This window comes from Mirounga angustirostris, unplaced genomic scaffold, assembly GCF_029215605.1.
Source record: "Mirounga angustirostris isolate CCGP_5_RB_7025 unplaced genomic scaffold, mMirAng1.0.hap1 SCAF_6, whole genome shotgun sequence".
In the NCBI taxonomy this organism is placed as follows: Eukaryota; Metazoa; Chordata; class Mammalia; order Carnivora; family Phocidae; genus Mirounga; species Mirounga angustirostris.
The window spans coordinates 114,331,248-114,352,446 of NW_026991714.1; the positions used below are offsets into that span (position 1 = coordinate 114,331,248).

The 21,199-nt window shown below is 36.9% G+C and overlaps 1 protein-coding gene across 1 annotated transcript in view; it reads right to left on the minus strand.

The window, feature by feature from the left end:
• LOC135364823 (tyrosine-protein phosphatase non-receptor type 20-like) overlaps window positions 1-21,199 on the minus strand; it is an 89,814-nt gene that overhangs the window by 57,442 nt on the left and 11,173 nt on the right. The window lies entirely within an intron of this gene.

Sequence of the window (21,199 nt, forward strand, 5' to 3'; positions counted from 1 at the left end):
GTATATATACTCCCTCCTCCAATAGGTAGAGCTTAATTCTTGCCAAATTCCCCACCCAGGAGGGCAAGCTACACTTAGTGACTCAGTTCCAAAGAGTGAGAAAAGGGAAATAGAGTAACTTTACAGCAGAGAAAACATCTCTGGCAAATACCACCTTAACTAAATGATGACCATTAACAGCATCAGTGGTGTCACGTGGATGTCATGTGCCTTCTGATATGATGTGACAAGAAGAGCACTTTACTTCTGTGGTATTTCTCCCCCAAACCCATAACTCTAGTCTAATCATTAAAAAAAAAATCAGACAACTGTAAATTGGGGATACCTGGGCCACTACTCAGCCTGTCAAGGTCACGAAAAACAAGACTGAGAAACTGTCACAGACCAGAAGAAACTGGGGAGACATACCAACTAAATGCAATGTAATATCCTGCATTGCATCCTGGAACAGAAGAGAACATGAATGGGGGGAAAATGGTGAAATTCAAATAAAGTCTGGGATTTAGTTAATTCTCATATACCAAGGCCAGTTTCTTTAAGGTCAGTTTTGACAAATGAACCCTCGTAATATAAGATGCTAACAACAGGGGAAACTGGACGAGGGGTATTGCAGATGTTCTGTACTATTATAATTTGTCTATAAATCAAAAGTTATTCTAATATAGAAGTTTTTATGCTAACAAAATTAACAATTTAGGGAAATAAATTTCTTCAAAGACACAATTTTTTTTTTAATTTTTGGACATGTGCATTTTAATAGAATATGGTCCCTCTGTTCCATTGTTTTTAACAGAATCCTCCTTATTTCACTTTTACCTGAGGTCTCCTCATGATTAAATTCAGATTATTCATTCTCAACTGGAATACCGCATAGGTGAGGCTCCTTTCTCAGCGTTTCACATCTGAAAGCTTACACTGTCCATTTCTCCCTCATTAGTGATGTTAACTTTGACCACTGCTTTAAGTCCAGTTTTTCTCCTATAGAATATTTTTATTTTATCCTATCTTGCAATCAATGCACAATCTATAGGGAGACACTTTGCGACCACACACATCCTGCTCTTCATTGAAATTTTCACCTAGATTTAGCATCCATTGTTGCTTTTTGCCTGATTCAGTCTTTTGTAATGGGTACAAAATGATAAGTTTCCAACCCTAGCACTCCCTCCACCTTTTTTTTAATTGGGGTAGAAAACATATAACATAAAATTTACCATCGTAACCATTTTTAGGTATACAGTACAGTAGTGTTAACTATATGCATACCATTGTGAAACAGATCTCAAGAACTTTTTCATCTTGCAAATCTTAAACTTAATACCCATTAAACAACTCCATTTTTCCCACTCCCCCCAGCACCTGGTAATCACCGTTCTACTTTCTATGAATTTGACCACTTTAAATACCTCACATAAGTGGAATCATACAGTATTTATTTTTTTGTGACTGGCTTATTTTACTTAGCATAATATCCTCAAGGTTTATTCATGTTGTAGCATGTGACAGGATTTCCTTCCTTTTCAAGGCTGAGTAATATTCCATTGTATGAATATACCACATATTTTTTTATCCACTCATCCACTGATCAATTCCCAGTTTTATTCAGATATAATCAACATGCAGCATTGTATACATTTAAGATGTACCACATAATGATTTGACTTATGTATATCATGAAATGATTATCAAATCAGTATAGTTACTATTCATCATCTCATATAGATTCTCTTAACAAATTTCATATATACCATACAGCAGTGATAACCAGATAGACATCATGTTGTACATGACATCCATAGCACTTATTTTTCTTATAACTGGAAGTCTGTACCTTTTGACTATCTTCATCCAATCCCCCCCCCATCCATTCCCCCCTCTTCTGGTAACCACAAATCTGATCTTTTTTTTTATGATTTTGTGTTTTGTTTTTTGTTTTTTTAGATTCCACATATAAGCGAAGCCATACAGTTTTGTCTTTTTCTCTCTGATTTATTTCACTTAGCATAATGCCCTCAGGATCCATCCATGTTGTTGCAAATAGTAAGATTTCCTTCTTTGTTATGGCTGAATAACACACCTGTGTATGTGTGTATGTGTGTATAGCTTCATTTTTTTACATATGAATATTTAATTTTCTTAGTACCATTTATGGAAGAGACTGTCTTATCTCCATTGAGTATTCTTAGCTCTCATGTCAAATATTATTGACCATATACATGAGTTTATTTCTGGGCTCTCAGTTCTGTTCCATTGGTCTATATATCTGTTTTTATGCCAGTGCCATACTGTTTTGATTACTACAGCTTTATAAAATAGCTTGAAATACAAAGTGTGATGGTTTTTTGTATTGCCATGTAAATTTTAGGATTGTTTTTTCTACTTCTGTAAAAAATGCCATTAAAATGTCAATTGGGATTGCATTGAATCTGTAGACAACTCTGGCTAGTAAACACATTTTTAACAATTTTAATTCTTCCAGTCCATGAACATGGGATAACTTTTCACTCATTTATGTCTTCTTTGATTTCTTTCACCAGTGTAAAGACACAAATTTTAAACAGACACAACAAGAAATAGAAAATCCAAATAAAGAAGTTGAAAATTTGGGTCAAAAATCTTGCAAAAGACATACAAACAACTTCTACGGCTCTATGACTTCACTTATACCAAGTACTTCAGGAATAAATAATACCAATTCCACACGAAGTATTCCAGAAAATAAAGGAAGACAGAATACTTCTCAAAAACATTTTGTGACACCAGAATTACCCTGCTATCAAAAACAAACAAAAGTAGTAAAACACCAATACCCCTCATGAACATATTTAAAAAAAAGTCTTTCAATACCTGGTACCAGTTCAATTAAATATCCGTATTCAAAACTCATTCCAGAAGGATCATAGATCTAAATTTGTTAAGTAAGTTTTTAGAGGAAAATATCTTCATGACCTTGAGAAAGTGAATATTTCTTAAACAAACACTAGCCATAAAGGAAAACATTGAAAAACTGGACTTCCTTAAAATTAAGAATTTCTCTTCATCAAAAGATACCATTATATAATAAAAAGGCAATGGTGCCTGGCTAGCTCAGTTGGAAGAGCATGAGTTTTGATCTCGGGGTCATGAGTTTGAGCCCCACATGGGGTGTAGAGATTACATACATACATACATACATAACTTTTAAGAAAAGTTAAGTCAAAAGGCAAACCATAGAGTGGGACAAGATATTTGCAATACATATATCCTATAGTAAACTCATTTAAATGATCTATAGAGAACTTCTACAAATGAATAGGAAAAAAATCAGACTACTCAATAGAAAAATGGGAAAAGTGTTTGAACAGATAAAATAGATAAAAGAACAGATAAGGGAGGATATCCAAGTGGCCAATACTCATGAAAAAGTACCCAATTTCACTAGTCAACAGGGAAATAAAAATTAAAAGCAAAATACAATGTTACTACACAGCCACTAGGCTGACAAAATGAAAAATACAAATAAGTTCTATTAAGGATGTGAAGCAACTGAAACTTCCAAACATTGCTGGTGGATTAGGCACTTTGGAAAATTGGTAGGCAACATCCACTACACCTTAACAGGTGCATATTTTATGAACCAGCAATTTCACTCCTATGTATATCCCCAACACGAACAAGTATATATATTCACCAAAAGACATTTACAGGGATGTTTATAACAGTACCATTTGTAATAAATACTAGCAACACTGTATTCACCTAAAATAGAATGGATAAATAAACTGTAGTATATTGAATAGAATATTACTTAGCAGGAAGAATGAACAAATCAGAACTACATAGAGCAACATGTTTGAATCTCACAAATACAACATTAAGAAGTCAGACTCAAAAGAGTACATAAAATGTGCTCCCATTTACATAAAGTTCAAAAACATGCAAAATTAAACTATGGTATTAGAAGTAAGAGTAGTAGTTCTCCTTTGAGAAAGGGAAGTAATTGAAAGAAGACTCAAAAGATATATTAGGATTCTGATAATGTCTTGCTTCTTGATCTGAGTGCTGGTTACACAAGGTGCAGTCCATTTGTGAAAATTCATTGAGCTTTTACACTTATGAGTACTTTACTACATGTGTATAAAATAAACTATATTGGGATAGTATTTTATTGTATTTCAATAAAAATATAAGAAAATAAATGATAAGCTAGAACCTGCGAAAAGATCTTTGATTTATATATTCAAGATAACATTACAGGACATACAAATTTTTAAAAAAAGAAAAAAAAAGAAGACAAAAACAGAAAATTCAGATGAAATGGAAATAGACTAATAAATAAAAAAGATAACCTTGCTAGCACTCAGGAAAGCATACATTAAAATAATGTGATATCACTTTATCAGTTAAGAAAAATTATTAAAATGGATAAAATTCACTGTTGATGAGGGTTTAGGGAAATAGGCTAAAGGGAAAGTAAATTGAAATAGTATCAATCCCCTTTAAATGTGCATAAAATTTAACCAGAAATTCCTCCTCTATATATCTCTCATACAGAAATACTCACACATGTAAAAATTGATCAAAGGACAGGATGTTTATTGTAGTACTATTTAGGACAATAAAAATTGGGGCGAAAAACAAAATGTCCTTCAGTTTTGGGACAATTAATAAATTAAGACATTCATAAAATGGAAATCTAAGAGACTATCCTGAATTCCCTTGATTTCTATCCCTCTGCCCTTTCAAAGGCTTTCAAACTTGATAAAGCTCTACTGGGTCAAACAGTTTGTGAGGTATAAAACAATTAGTTATAAATACTAATCAAATAACCAAAATTGCAGGTCATATATTTATATCAGAAGTTATTACTTTAATAATATCATTTGGTTAAGATGCCTGTCTGACTTAAAAGGTTATGGTTTCGATGCCCTATAGAACATTAATCAGTTTTATTTCTGATTCAGAAACTTATTTCAAAACGCCTTCCCTAATAGACAGTACATACCTTGTTCCTCAAAATGTTCTTTCAACCAGCACTACTCCCTGATTAATGAGTTGAATAAATTATTTGAAACAGGGTTTTTCTGTATTTGTAAGGGCTTTCCGCTAATACAATGTAGCTAAATGAAGTGACACTTGAACGCAGAGTGATTTTTCAAGAATATATGATTTTGACCTTTAGAATAAAAAGGGATTGTGTCTACTTGTCTACAATGCTTTTGAGAATTTTGTCAAATCAGAAGCTTTCAAAATTTGATTTGAATAAATGAAGAACCTTCAAGTTCACTAGACCGTACTTTTTAAATAACCTTTAAAGAAATGCAGGGCTATGTTAAGAACTTTTTTAAAATTAAAACAAAAACCTGCTAGATTTACTGACCCACTTTTTGTGCTTATACCAGACAGCTTCCTCTCTACTAATTTATTTATATAATGCCATTTATTGTCATAATCGCATCTCATGGTCTAGTTAGATTTTATACTTAATAGTCTAGCAATCTCTTAAAGAGATTCCCTTATATGATTCTATTCAAACCTGTATCAGCTTGTGTCAGACAATCACGATTTAATCCTGGAATAGCACAAGCCATTAACACGTTCAGCCAGTCTTGCTGTGTAATCTTTGACTCCACTCCTGCACTCTGGAGCACCACAGAATGCGTCCCGTCACAACTGTTCTTGGCACTTTGGCTCCCTGTGTAACATCTACCGTTAGGTTCTCTTCCCCAGGGTTGACATCCCTAGTTCCTTATTTCACTGCCTTCAATTCCTTTCTTGTTCTACATTGAAAATAAATGTGATGACACTTCATGTCTGAGAAACCCTTTCTTGTGGCTTCCACTGAGATACTCTGATAAGCTCATAATAATCGAGAGCACATTTCTTTACCTGTGACCTGTTTTATTCTCCCTCACTGGAAACATACAGGATTTTCTCCCTGTGTTTGGAAATTTCACAATAATGTTCCTTGATGTGGTGTCTCTTTTGCCTTTTGTTTTGCTGGTACTTGAACTCACTCTCAAATCTAGAAATTCATGTCCTTCCATCTGGAAATTTTTCTTCAGTAAGTAGCTCCTCAATCGCTGTTTTTTCCTTAATTCCTATTAGTTACATGCAGGCTATTGTGGATTCATCTTCTAATCTTATCTTTTTTTCTATTTTCTATCTGTTTATCCCATTTTCTGAAAAATAGATCCAACTTTATATTCAATTCTGATATTTATTTCTGCTAATAGTTGCTAAATTTCTCAGAGCTCTTTCTGCTTATTGAACGGTCCTTGTTTTGACCATCCTGTTCACATTTCTTGGTGCAGTATTCTTAGTTCTCTAAGCATATTAATTACAGTATTTACTTATTTGTTTTCTACCTGCATTGTCTCTGAATTCATTTTTTTTCCCCCATTCATTTATATTACTCAAAGGCTTTCCTTAGATACCTGGTCACCTTTGGCTATTCATTCATGCATCACACTGAGATATTAAGAAGGTAATTAGGAGCTGTGTATGTGGCTGTGTGGCTCATTGACTACTAGTAAGTAGTCCTTGTTATATGAAAATTCAAAGAGAGAGGGAGACAAAACACATTGTCCTTCAATTGAGAACTTTCCAAAGTCTGTAGATCTCTCGGGCCAGCCAATTTCCCCAGGGAGAAATCCTCCAATTTCCTGCCTGGGGAGTATAAATCTAGCTGCCAGCCTTGTTGAGAGCTGAATGGAGGAAAAAAGGCCGGTTGAGGGGAAGGAGGGAGGATGAGTCTTAACCTCGTGTTAAGTGCAGACTTTTAACTACTTCCCTGTTATCAGTCTAGCAGCCCACTCCCACTCCCAGCTCAGTCAACCTCCAATCCAAACCAACTCCTCCAACGTCATCTCTACAGAGTAAGCCTCCTGTCGTCTGCCAAGGTGAGGGAAGAACACTTATCTTGCTGCTCAGGCTAACAGAAGAAACCTAGGTGTCTAAAAAGTTCTAAGACAGACTCTAAACAATTATCCTGTTTCACTCAGCACCTTCAATTACTGAACATGTCATAGTTCCAATGCAGAAATCTGACAGTTTCTAATTGGCAGCTCTCCTACCCCATACTCCAACCCTTTCTGGCAGTTGGGTTTCTGCTCTGCTCTGCTAAAGGCATTGTCCGCCTCCTTTCCATTTTCCAGAATGGTTAGCCTTTTTCATCTGCTAACGTCTCCTCTCCTGTCAAGATGTTTTTGCGGGTTTACATCTTTTCCTCCTTCACTACCCCTTCAGTAGGATTTCCAGAGGGATCATACACTAAAGCCGGTGCTCGGTCTACCAAGTTTCTGTGCAAGGATCACTCAGGTTCTTGTCTCCTAAGTATATTTGAAGCATAGCTTACCCTGGTCATACTCAGACATAAACTTTTATAACATAATAAACAAAAAACATTAATTTTATTCTTACTATGTTTTACCTTTAGTTCCTTTTCCAAATCTGCTGAGATTACTATAGCACCTTTCTGATATGACTGTTACAGAATTACCATTTGTATTACAATTTACCTGCATACAAATTACCACAGTATATTGTAATCTCCTTGGAGAGACCATGCTTTCTCTACTTCCCTACTTCCAACCCAGAATACAGTGCCCAGGCCAGAACATGCACTAGATAAATGTCTACAGAACAGTGAATTTTGCTATCAACTGTCATTGTGTGGTCCATCTTATTACAGGTTTCTCTAGCAATAAGAGTACTTTCCCAGGTTTGGACAAATGCAAGGTGTTGGGCAACATGGAAAGCTTTTCTGTTAGGATGGTGGGGGAGTGCCCTTCCATCATGGATTCTGGATTAGTTGACTCAAATGGTATTGTCTCAAAACCATGAAAATCCCTTGGCCAGAAGAAGAGTCCAAATCAGAATCAAAGAAGGAAAGTAACAGGTCAAAACTGGAGAAGGAGTACTAGGCATCAGTTCAAGGACTGAAATATGAAGTGGAAAGCTAGAAGAGCAGGAGTAAGTCATACAAGGCATATAAGGCCATAAATTAATGAGGCCCATGAAAATGAAGACACCAGAGATCCAATTTTATATGTGCTCATGTGTGGCTTAGGGGCAGACGTGAATGTTTAAAAGTACGAGGATGGACAGAACACCCCCTTGTCCCACCCTACTCATTCCTAGATTCCCTAGCCTTGGGATAAGGTAAGCTGTCCCTTTTTTGCCTAGTCTGAGATCCCGTTCCTAAGAAAGTCTAAGCCTCAAGTTCCTATGAACTCCTTTGGTGTCCAGCCTTTCTCCTTGGTTCGGGCCCTGGAGCAGGCCTTGGAGGAGGCTGTTTGTAGAGTAGGTTCTGAAAGTTCTGGTGCATGACAATATTCATGGGCATGTGGGAATGGTCAGGAACAATAAAAGACAGGGAGAACATGAATGAATTAAATTATAGTAGTAGAGAGGTGGTCACCTTTATTCCTTCAGTGATTCAGGAAGAATCCAGAATGTGGTTTCCTAAAAGGTTCACATAATAGAGATTTCATGGGAGTTGAGCAAGTCTAGATTGCCTGTGGGATTTTCCCAATGGTGAGTAATGCTGTATCAGCTGAGGCCTAGTAGCAGCCCCTGGTGTATTTATATCCTATAAATCCTTCTTGTGGATGGAGATTCCTCGACCAATGGCCAGAGTCAGGATGGTTCTAGATAGAGGAGAACCAGGACAGAAGGACATAATTACTATAAAAGATGTGTGGACTGATTTCATAGCCTGCTATACATAAATTCAGTATCTGGGTGTTATGCAGCCTGTCACTCTACCCACACAAGGCACAGAACCAAAAGTACTTTCCAGTGACTCCTCTAAATAGCCCATCTGGCTTCCTGATAGGTGGGCATGAACTCAAAGGCCTTAAAAACAAGATACAAATGTCACCCTTTCTCACATGGGTGGGAAGGTGAGAAAGAAATATCTCTTAAGAAAAAGTAGGGTTGACTACAAGAACTAAAAGTGAACTGGCATAAAGAACCCAGTGGTGTGTTTCGGCACGGACATTTACTATAATAAGAATTGTGTTCTCTTCCAGGATACTCAGGAACTAAGAGAGAGTAGCATAAACCCTGGGCTAGCTAGCACAGGTCCTACATGGTTCTGTATAATTCAAATTCTATTGGACCTGATGCAACAAGATGACCAGAAATTTCAGGTCACTGTGGCTAAGTTTTAAGGAGCCTAAAACATGAAGAAGGCTGAGGATCTTTACACACTTTCCCAAGAGGACATCTAAGTGACTAGTTAACTAGTTAACCTAGTAAATGAATCTCCTGAGTATTCTACCACTTTCAGAATCAAAAAGGATGACTTCGGACATCAGCAAGCACTGCTAAGTTCAAGCACCTATCTCACTGGATTCCAGGGGAGGCTTTAGGGCCATCAAGTGCTCCAAGCAAAGAAATCCCTGGGGTTTGGTGGTTTGGGTCATCCGAATCTTAGGGTGGCCAGGAAGGAGAACATTTACCCTATCAGGATGAGGAAAGCTTCTTCTTGATCCAGGGTTGCTCTAGACTACTCTATTCAGACCCATTAGCTCAAGGATCCCAATCCTGAGAATTTATCCTAAAGAAAGAATTTAGCCCAAGAATAAAAGAAGCTGGTTTAACTTTTCTTGTTCTTAGTGAAACTCTGTTCTTAAAGATCATTTCATCCTCTCCTAAGGGCTCACAAACGATCTGTTTGGAATAAAATTTGCCATAAATCAAAACTGCTAATCTGTCATTTCTTAAAGGAAAATATATTGTAGAAACTACAGATCGGGGCGCCTGGGTGGCTCAGTCATTAAGCATCTGCCTTCGGCTCAGGTCATGATCCCAGGGTCCTGGGATCGAGCCCCGCATCGGGCTCCCTGCTCTGCGGGAAGTCTTCTTCTCCCTCTCCCACTCCCTCTGCTTGTGTTCCCTCTCTCACTGTGTGTCTCTCTCTGTCAAGTAAATAAATAAAATATTAAAAAAAAAAAGAAACTACAGATCAGTAGTACCTCTTCTATTCTCTGCTTTCTTCCACCATTAAAAGCAGCTCTGAAATAATGTTTAACTCAACAAACATTATTAAACATGTACAATATACAAAGCACTAAGTGTGTTTAAGCAAAGAGGAAAAAGACTCAACCTTTATCCTCTAGAAGTTTGTCCTTCAATAGGGAAGTATAAAAATAACTATAATGTGAGACAATAAAACAAGCACTCTAATAAGGATAAAATAAAGGCTTAAGGAAGCCCAGAAAAGAAAAAAAATTCCATCTGGAATTCCATGGAAACTATAAATGCTTCTAATAAGTGACTTTGGGACTGGGTCTGTGGCTAAAGATTTTTTTTTTTTTTTTAAGATTTTATTTATTTATTTGACAGAGAGAGACAGCGAGAGAGGGAACACAAGCAGGGGGAGTGGGAGAGGGAGAAGCAGGCTCCCCACGGAGCAGGGAGCCCAATGCGGGGCTTGATCCCAGGACCCTGGGACCATGACCTGAGCCGAAGGCAGACGCTTAACGACTGAGCCACCCAGGCGCCCCTGTGGCTAAAGATTTTAATTCACTTAAAGTAACTTGGTTCTTGCTCTGTCTCTCTTATTGTGGACTTGAAATCCATCTATATGTTTTACAAAGCAATTTTGCAAAGCACACTCTTTCCTTGGGAAGAGAGGCCATTCACTAGGTGGCAATAAAGAACAAAGCTATAAATTACCATATATATTTAGAATCTAAAAAGTTCTGCCAACAAAATAATGACAATTGCTACTTTCATTATAATTTCTTTTAAGGAAACCCACCCAGTTTGGTCACTTGCAGAGTATTGCAAAGGTCTTAAGTAAATGGGTGCCTCAACTATCTTTTTGTGTGCTGTTTTTGTCCTTTTCACAAAACCTAAAATAAAGGAATGATGTGTTTGGGCATAAAATAGGAAAGAAACGGATTCAAAATTATATTTAAAAAGACTCCAGTAAAAATTTACAATTTGATCAGATTCTTAAGTAGAAGGTCAGAAGATAATTGATGAAACTGTTAGTGCATAGTTATCTCAAATAGGGAAAAGCAGCAAGCAGACTTTTAAAAAATCAAGTTACACAAAATGAAATAAATAGTCCTGAACAGTAATCACAGAAATGGAAGACAAAAAGAGGCTCAAGATATATTTCATAACAACTAAATTACCTTCTTGGTGTGATAACAAAGGGAGGTTATAGTATAACTAATATACTGCTGGTAATAGGATTAACCTTTTCTGGAAAATAATGCGGCAATAGAGAGTAAAAAGCAATACAAAATTCAGACCCATTAGCTCAAGGATCCCAATCCTGAGAATTTATCCTAAAGAAAGAATTTAGCCCAAGAATAAAATCCATAAATAATAACATGCTGTCAATAGTAATGTCTATAATGGAAGGAAAAAAAAAAAAAACTGGACACCACATATGTGCTTGGATAAGTAGTATCACAATGAGAAAGCAAGCTGCTTCCGGGTCTTTCAGGATGTAGACAGGACCCAGAAGGACTTCTGGAGTCAGAGCTACAAGACTAGAGAAGCAGCCCAGCAAGGACGACCCTCTGTAGAGCTCTGGCTTTGCCCTCTGAGGGAGGGAACAACACTGAGGACAAGGAGGGCAGGACAGAAGAGGGTGCAGAAGATGGGCTGAACTTGGAAAGAATGACGAAAAGTATACAAGAAATGTTGAAAAATGCTACCAATGTTGGAGACAAGACAACGACAGTATGGGTCACCGGGAAACAGTGGCGTCTCATTAGAACACTGTTCGCATTATGTATCGAAAGCCACATTCTTTGTGTTTTTGTCCAGATTCTCTGCAATAAATATATTTATTACTATATATAATTATATATTACATGTTATATATGTAACATTATTATTTACATAATTGGAAAAAATGTTATTTGGAAAGAGTAAAATAAAACACAAGAATCTAATCCTTGCCACTCAAATGTCTAACAAGTGTGATAGCACGTTAGATGTGCACAATCTTGTGTGTCCATACAGACCCAATGAATCAGAATCCGCAGGTTAACAAATCCACAGAGGTTCCCACTTATATTTATAGTCTGAGAAGCGCTGTTCTGGTTCCTCCTGCTCCTCACACCCCCCAAAGTATGTGAGGCACAAGAATTTACCAGACTCTTTTGTGGCCTTCCTGTATGAAGACATGTCCCCATGCCCGGATGAGGTGGATAAAAGGCTTCTGGAGGTACTAAGCCTTGTGCCCTGAGAGTCAGGCAGAAGGTCTGATTGGTATCCTGGGGCCAGCACATAATTGTTGTTCACCTGGTCGAACATACAATGCAAAGGCATTTCTATTAGACAACTCGAGTTTTCACAGCTTTAACAAATTATTACTGACATTTAGTCAGTCACTGCATCTCAGTGACCTAACTCCTTTAATGCCACACTTACGCTAAATTAGGTGTTGGGGATTCAACACTGAATGGACAAGAACTAACTAAAGAGCCTGTCTTCAAGTATTTCATGTTCAATCTATCAAAAATCCTCAGATAGAATAACCATTGTTTTTTTTTTTCTAACCTTTGCCTTAACAGGCCTATAAAATCATGTTATGTTGTTCTCACTGGTTAAAACCTAGAATATTTTTTGTCTGGCAATCTCTCCACTAGCTACCTGCAAATGATAATGGGTTACTATAATCTGAATCTAAAAGTTAGTATTTTGAAACATACATATTTTAAAACTTTGAGCTGTAGGATTTTTTTTAAAGATCTTATTTATTTATTTATTTGACACAGAGAGAGCTAGAGAGAGAAAGGGACAGACAGCAGAGAGCAAGCACAAGCAGGGGGAACGGCAGGCAGGGGAGAAGCAGGCTCCCCGCTGAGCAAGGAGCCCGACGTGGGGCTCCATCCCAGGACCCTGGGATCATGACCTGAGCCGAAGGCAGCTGCTTAACCGACTGAGCCACTAAGGCACCCCTGAGCTATAGGATGTTAAGAAAGATTATTTAAAACATGGATGGAAGGCAAAAAGGTAGGTGGCATTTCCTTTTAATGTTCTATGAGGATGATATTTAACAGGCCCTCCCGAGGATTATTCAGTTATGTAGTGAATTGTACCTTCAACTCATTGTTTAAATCCTAGACTTAGTAAAATTACATGTTAACCTATAGATCTTTGACCAGTAGGGATACAAATAATTTCTGATAGGAAATATAGCATCAAAGATTATCATATATTGCCCTGTCAGATATTAAACCAGACTTTCTAGATCTAACCTAGCATTCTTATTCTAACATTCATTCCAAATGCCTATAAAAATCTGGATCCTCAAATGTTCTCTGAACCACCTTTGCCATCCTCTTGCTACCTTTATTAACCAATAAATTGAAAAAATCTCTAACATGGCTTCATCTCAAATTTTAATGCATCACATTTTTTATTTTTTTAAATGCTACTTTGTCGAAGGGGAAAAAGTCTTTTCTTTTTAAAAGGACAGCAGTGGCCTCATGCCTGGTGATGTGGTCATGGACTTCAGTGGTGAGCCTTCCCTGGAAGCAGAACTGAGAGGTTAAAGACCTCACTGGTAACTAAGAACCACTAAGAATAATGCCCAACTTTCTGCCTCCCAAATACATGAACTAAAAATATTTAAAATGATACAATCTTAATTAAAGACAAATAAAATGAATTTTCTTTAGAAATTTTGTTAGGTAATTCCAAGATACTCCTTGATAACTGGAGAGACGCCTACTTAAATACCAGGTTTTAAATATGTTACATGCTGCATTCCACCAAATAAACATATGAATGGTCCTATACTCCAACTTGTCCTCTTTATATAAATACGCCCCCACATACATGAAAGATCTCTCTCGCACACCGATGAGTAGACTGAAATTCATATTAATCCAAACCAACAGTCCCCAGTTTCACATCTTTCATAGAAGTCAGCAGTGCTCCCAGAGCAAACAACTTTGATCAGAAACACATGCCCATTTCTGGCATTTATTAGTGCAGTGAGTTTGAGATAGGCCTATAGAAATAGAACAATCAAAATGGATGAATTTCTCTTATCTTACATTTTATCTAGTATATCTTAGGACAGATAGACAAAAGAATATCTTAATTAAGCTGATTAACATTTAATTCAGTTTTTGAGTTGCAGCTACTATAGTAAATCAGCAATAGTTTAAGATTATACAATTCAACAAGTATGTATTAAAGCCTAGGTGGTCTATAAAGTCTACAAAAGTAAATTATATAATAAAAACAGAATCTTCATTTATTAGAATGCAAAAGAAAATTTTAAGGAAATATAGTGAAAACTTTTAACCATATTACCACTTCCTTCAATGCTCGACTAAGTAAGCCCCCAGCAGTGCTTCCCCTATAATTTCCTTTTTCACAATGATTTCTGGACTCATCTTTCCAAGTTGAACCATAAACACCTTGAAAGCAGGAACTTTAACTTTTTCATTTTTGTATGTTCAGTGACTAGCACATTCTAGACACTCAAGAGAAGTGTTTGATGGATTAACTAATTAGTTAATTCCATGAAAAATGTGTATGCACCATCATGTCAAGAACTCTGGGAAGTCACAGAGATCAGATCCCTAAATTAAAAGTTTCCCTCCAATTCCTAAAGAAGGTTGCTGTAGTACAGAAAGTCAGAGAATTAACCCCGAGAAGGGGAAAATATAAAAAAAAGATTAGTACTTGTTTGGGATACAGCACTGAGGATAGACAAAGTTCCAATATGGCACAAAGTGGTCCCATGTGCTCACAAGAGGAAGGAAACACAAGTGTTTGGTTTGCCCAAGAAACTAAAGCAGGACATTTTTCTTCAGGAGTTAGAGTGACATAGAAGAGCCAAGGAATACTGTACATATTCTCAAAGGCCCAGTTAAGGCGCTATTTTCACCGTGCCTCAAATGCTCTCAGAACTAAAGCGGATGCCAGCAAAGACCATTCCTGCATATTGGACTTTATGTTGGATGCAAGATGCCAAAATAGAATGTGAAATGACATGCTCATCACCTTGTTCTGGTAATTCTAACCTCTAGGGCTGAGCACTTCTAATTCTTTTGAAAGTTCTATCATGATCCACTCTCTCTGAGACCTATGTTGGCCTAGAGAGAAGAGAATGAAAGAAACCCAAATACCCAGTACTGAGTATCCTACTGCCCTACCTGAAGTCACCTCAGGAATAAGAGTTCCTTCCTGTGGAATCTATATTTCCTGTGATCAAATTCTCAGGGCATGCTTCTTGGACTATTAGTATTTAGCATGTTTTACTCCATTTAAGAACTGGTTTTAGTTTAGTTGTGTGTTTTTTTTTAAGGAATAAATTTTTCCAATTATGAAGATAACCAATATTCATGTAGAAAGTTAAGTTACCTTTAGGAAATGTCACTTTTGATCAGTAGCTTCTTAGTCACTCCCTCAATATGTGTGTGTGAGGCTTGGAAGATACGGAGCAGGGAGGGAGGAAGCGCTGAAGCGCTACCTCAGGAGCCACTGATAGTTCTGGCCAACACAATCAGGCAAGAAAAAGAAATAAAGTATTCACGTGGGGAAGGAAAAACTGAAACTGTCTTTATTCACAAGATGAAGATTTTCCAACATAATTATACCTCAGTAAAGCTAATTTTTAAAGGCCATAAAAAGATAAGTAGTCTATTTCAATAAAAGCAAAATAAAACACATTGAGGTGATTGTGTAAGAACAATTTAAAAAATCAAGTTACTAATGGAAGTTTAAACATTAAAAAAAAAATAGTTGCTATCCACCGATCAGAAATGAGAAAGAACTGTCACCCCTCTTGGGTCCTTACCATCTTGTTTGTATTTTAAAAAGCACTGGAATTCTGTGTCAATGGTGATCAGCCACTTGCAACCCAGGGACTGACATACTTACCATGAGCCACACTCTGAGCAAATATTTTTTCAATTGTTAGAATGGCACTCGTAAAAATAACTACTTACTAAAAACATCATTTTAAAATGATTTCATTACCTAGATGCTTCTGCTATTTAGGTACCAAAATAAACAATCTTCTACTGTTTGTTTCATTCATGACATAAATTGCTTTGGCATATTCCCTCAACATCAGGTCCATCTGTCTGTCCATCCATCTGTTCTTCCTTTTTATCTTCCCTCTTACCTGCCTCTCTCTCTTTAGGAAATATGCCAGTAATTACAAGAGCGTGCCTATTTCAAAATATATAGTTCCTGTACCCTTAGTCAATAGACCTTGGCTTGTATAATCCAAGAAACTATTTATTTATAGGGCACAGTCACAAACATATACACATTATATATGTGTGTAGGCAAGAGTTGACATAGCAGGCCTGAGACTGCTATACTTAGAAAAACCTACTTGCAAGGGTGGGCCTTGGCTATCATCTGGGAACTTGCCTGGCAAAACTTTCCCTTAACGAGAAAAGAGGCTCACTGTGCCTACACTGTTGAAATGATGTGGTGTATGCTGAACACCTGATCTCTTTATGGGCATCTGGAATTTTAGTGACCACCATCAGTCACACAAGTACTGTGTGCCTCCATACTGACCCCCAAGAAAGACCCTCAATTCCTAGCCTCAGGTGAGCTTCCTTGGTAGACAACATTTCATATAAGTTGCCATAACTTGTTGCTGGAGGAATTAAGTACATTCTGTGTGACCTCACTGGGAGAGGACTCTGAAAAGCTTGCACCTGGTTTCCACCTGTAAAGGACTGAATGTTTGTGTCCCTCCAAAATTCGTATGTTGAAACCCTAAACCCAATGTGATGGTATTTGGAGGTGGGGCCTTTGGGAGGTAACTAGATCATGAGAGTGGAGCCCTCATGAATGGGATTAGTACCCTTATAAGAAGACCAGAGAGCTAGACAGCTCTCTTTCCACTATGTGAGGATACAACAAGAAGATGGCAGTCTGCAACCTGGAAGAGAGTCCTCACCAAAACATGACCAGGCTGGCACCCTGATCTTGGACTTTTAGCATCCCAAACTGTGAGAAATAAATGTCTGCTGTTTAAGCTTCTTAGTTTATGGTATTTTGTTATAGCAGCCTGAAGTCACTAAGAGGAAAACTGGTACTGAGAAGTGGGGGTGCTGCTGTAACAAATACTTAATGCAGAAGCAGCTTTGGAACTGGGTAATGGGTAAAGGCTGAAAGAGTTTGAGGTACATGCTAGAAAAAGCCTAGACTGCCATGAAAGGACACTTAAAGGCAATTCTGGTAAGAGCTCAGGAAGAAAAGAAGAGAGCTACAGACAAAGCTTCCATTTTCTTAGACAACACCTAAGTCACCATGAACAGAATTTAGGTAGAAATATGGATGATAAAGGTGATTTTGATAAGGTCTCAGACTAAAATGAGGAATAGGTCACTGCACAACATTAAAGGATCAAGTGGAAAAGAAAGATAACATATATGAGCAGATGGAAAATTTCAGTAGAGTGACAGAAACTACTTTAAAAAATCAAATGGAAATACTAGAAATAAAAAAACTATCAAAGATAAAGGATTTCTTAGATGGAGCTATTAGAAGACTGAACACAGGTGAAGAAAAAAATTGTAAGCTTGAAAATAGGTAAATAGAAATTATCCAAAATGAAACAAGCAGATGAGTGAAAATCAGAAGATCATTCAAAGTTACGGGACATTAGAGAATAACTGAGAAATTTCCATAATTAATATGTGATAAGAAATCACAAATCAAAGAAATGTTCAGAGCCCCAAGTGAGGGGGGAGAGTATATGGATTGCACACATTATAGTCCAAGTGCTGGGAAAAAAAGATATTAAGAAAATCTTGGAGGTATCTAGAAAAAAAAAAAGAAAAATTAGAAGAGATTCCTTAGCAGAAATGATTCAAGCCAGAAGACAATAGAATGACATCTTTAAAGTGCTGAAAGATATCTGTCATTCCAGAATTTCACTTCCACCACAAATATCTTTCAATTATGAGGTCAAAAGAAAGAAAATATAGAAAAAATAAAGAAAATACAGAAATACAAAGAAAAAATATAGAAAAATAAAGAAAAAAGAAAAGAAAACTGACAGAATTCAGTGTCAGCATACCAGCACTAAAAGAAATGTTAAATGAAGTTCTTCTAGAAGAAAATGTGTGATACACATGGAAATTTGAAGCTACACATTCTGGTAAAAAATACCAGAAATGGTAAAAATATAAAGGATTTTTTAATCTCTTTAACAGATAATTATGACTTCTGGTTTAGATTCAACATGCAAAGAGCTAGGAAGTCATCACTCCCATCCTCACAACAAAAAGGCTGAAGAAAGTAAAAACCAATGACTTTTCTTAGATCCACCAGACAACTGAGGTAGCAGAGCAAATAACCACCCCAAATCTGGAGAGATAGGTAAATACAGAGAAACATAGCTGAGATCAGCTTACCTACAACAGAGGTACCAGAGCCAATTAGGAGTAGGAAGAATTAAATAGTAAGTTTTACAAAGTGCTGGAGGCTGAGTATGGACTACTTTGAAAGTGAAAAACCCCTGAGGTGAAGGTAGTTAAAAGGTACAGACTTGCAATTATAAAATAAATAAGCTCTAGAGATGTAATGTACAGCAGGTGACCAGAATTAATAATACTATGCCATATATTTGAAAGTTGCTCAGAGAGTAGGTCTAGTAAGTTCTTACCACAAGAAAAAATTACAACTGTGTGGTGATGGATGTCATTTAGTCTTACTGTGGGGATTTCTCAATATATACAAATAATGAATCATTATGCTGTTCACCTGAAATTAATATGTTCTAGGCCAATTACATCGATTCTTAAAAAATGGGCAAAAGACAGACACCCAAAAGAGGCAAAGAAATTGCCAGTAAGCATGTGAAAAGATCGCAACATGAATAAAAAACAGGAAAATGCAAAATAAAACTGCAATAAGATACCACTACTCCCCCCACTAGAAAGCCCAAAATTAAAAAGGCTAAAAATTGGAAGTGTTGACAATGATTTGGAAAAATTACAAGTGTTGGCAATGATTTGGACAAATTATGTATTCTCATATATAGTTGGAGAATGTAAAATGATACAAATGCTTTTAAATCAAGTGTGGCAGTTTCTTTTTACATTTAGCAGCACATTCACTCTTAGATATTTACTAAGAGAAATTTATTAAGTGAAATGAAAACTTAGATGGGCACAAAGACTTGTTCATCCATGTTCATAGCAGAGCTTTTCATAATAATTTCAACCTTAAAACAGTCCAGATGCCCCTCACTGGATGAATGTATAATGACACCATGAAATGAAATACTGTTCCAAAATAAAAAGGAGTGAAGTGGGGGGGGGAACCCAAAAACCAAGGGTCCATACTTACAAGGGCCCCAATACTTGTATGGATTTTAATTCTAGGAACTCTACCAAGTTCTCATGAGGAAAATTATTTTTAAAAATACCCCTGTGTTTTATGGGCGCCTGGGTGGCTCAGATGGTTAAGCGTCTGCCTTCGGCTCAGGTCATGATCCCAGAGTCCTGGGATCGAGTCCTACATCAGGCTCCCTGCTCCGCGGGAAGTCTGCTTCTCCCTCTGCCTCTCTCTCTCTCTCTCTCTGTCTCTCATGAATAAATAAATAAAATCTTAAAAAAAAAAAATACCCCTGTGTTTTAGATGAGGGAGGGGAGAGCAGAGTAACCATTTTGCATTGTCCCTAAAGCATTCTCCTGGATATAGGCCTGCACTCCAAGGAAAAGTACTTGAGCCTTATCTGACCTGGAGGAAGAGCAATTGGCAACTCTAGCCTCCTCTAGTCATCTGTCTTATGTAAAGAGGAATAAAAAAGAGACTAAAAACACTTCAGAAAGTCACATCCCCAGGACTCAGGCCCACCAAAAAATGAGATCTAATCATAAGATTTTACCATGCTTCTCCTTCTCAAAACCCTACCATATCAATGAGGCTTTAGTATGTTAGCAGTGGATTATAACTGAAAAAGTTGCAAGTTGCAAGTCACGAACTTTACTTAAGGGGGAATTCTTAGGAAGACCCAAAGACAACGAGGTAGGGAAAGAATAAAAAAAAAAAAAAGGAAATTAGAAGAAACTGCAATCCCTGGCACCTACAGTTATAGGAAACAAAAGACAGAGCCCAGCTCCTAGTCAGAATGACCAAAAAACCTCACTCTAAAAGCCTAAGTACCTACCTCAGTTCCTATTACTCAAATACTATGTCTGGCTTTCAACAAAAATTACAAAACATTCTAAACAAGTAAAAGAAAAACCCCACTATCTGAGGAGACAAAGCAAATATCAGAACCACTCTCAGGTATGACACACACATTGAAATTATCAAGTAGGGATTTAAAATAACTAAGAGCTCTGACAAAAAAAAAGTAAATAATGTGCAAAAACAGATGAGTAATGTACACAAAGAGATGGAAACTCTAAAAAGAATAAAAAGGAAATGCTCAAAGCTGAAAACATTGTAACATAAATGAAGAATGCTTTTGATGAACTCATCAGTAGACTGGACATGGCTGCAGAAAGAATCAGTGAGCTTGAAGATATGTCAACAGGAACTTCCCAAACTAAAAAGAAAGGGGGGCGGGCAGGGAACAGAACAAAATATATAACAACTACTGGACAATTCAAAAAAGTATAACATATGTATGATGGGAATGCCACAAGGAGAATAAAGGAAAGAAGGGAGGAAGGGAGGGTGGGAGGAAGAGAGGGAAGGAGGGAAGAAAGGGACAGAAATACTTGAAGTAAAATTAACCAAGAATTTCTCAAAATTAGTAACAGACACCAGACCACAGATCCAAGAGGCTCAGAAAACACCAAGGAGGATAAACACCCAAAGCATATCATATTCAAACTGCAGAAAACCAAAGACAAAGAAAAAAATCTTGAAAGAAGCGAGAAGGGGGTAAAAATACCTTACCTATAGAGGAACAAGGATAAGAATTACATCAGATTCCTCCTCAGAAACCACACAAACAAGACTATAGAGTGGAGTACTTTAAATGTTGAAAGAAAAAAACCCAAATGCAGAATTCTGTATCCAGTGAAATTATCCTTCCAATGTGAAGGAGAAACAGACTTTCTCAAACAGACAAAAACTGGGGGACTTTGCCACTAGCAGATCCTCTTTGCAGGAAATTTTAAAGAAGTTCTTCAAAGAACAGGGAAAAGTCAGAAACTAAGACATACATTAATGAAGGACATCACAGAAAGAATAAATGAAGGTGAAATAGAATTGTTTATTTTTCTGGAGCGCCTAG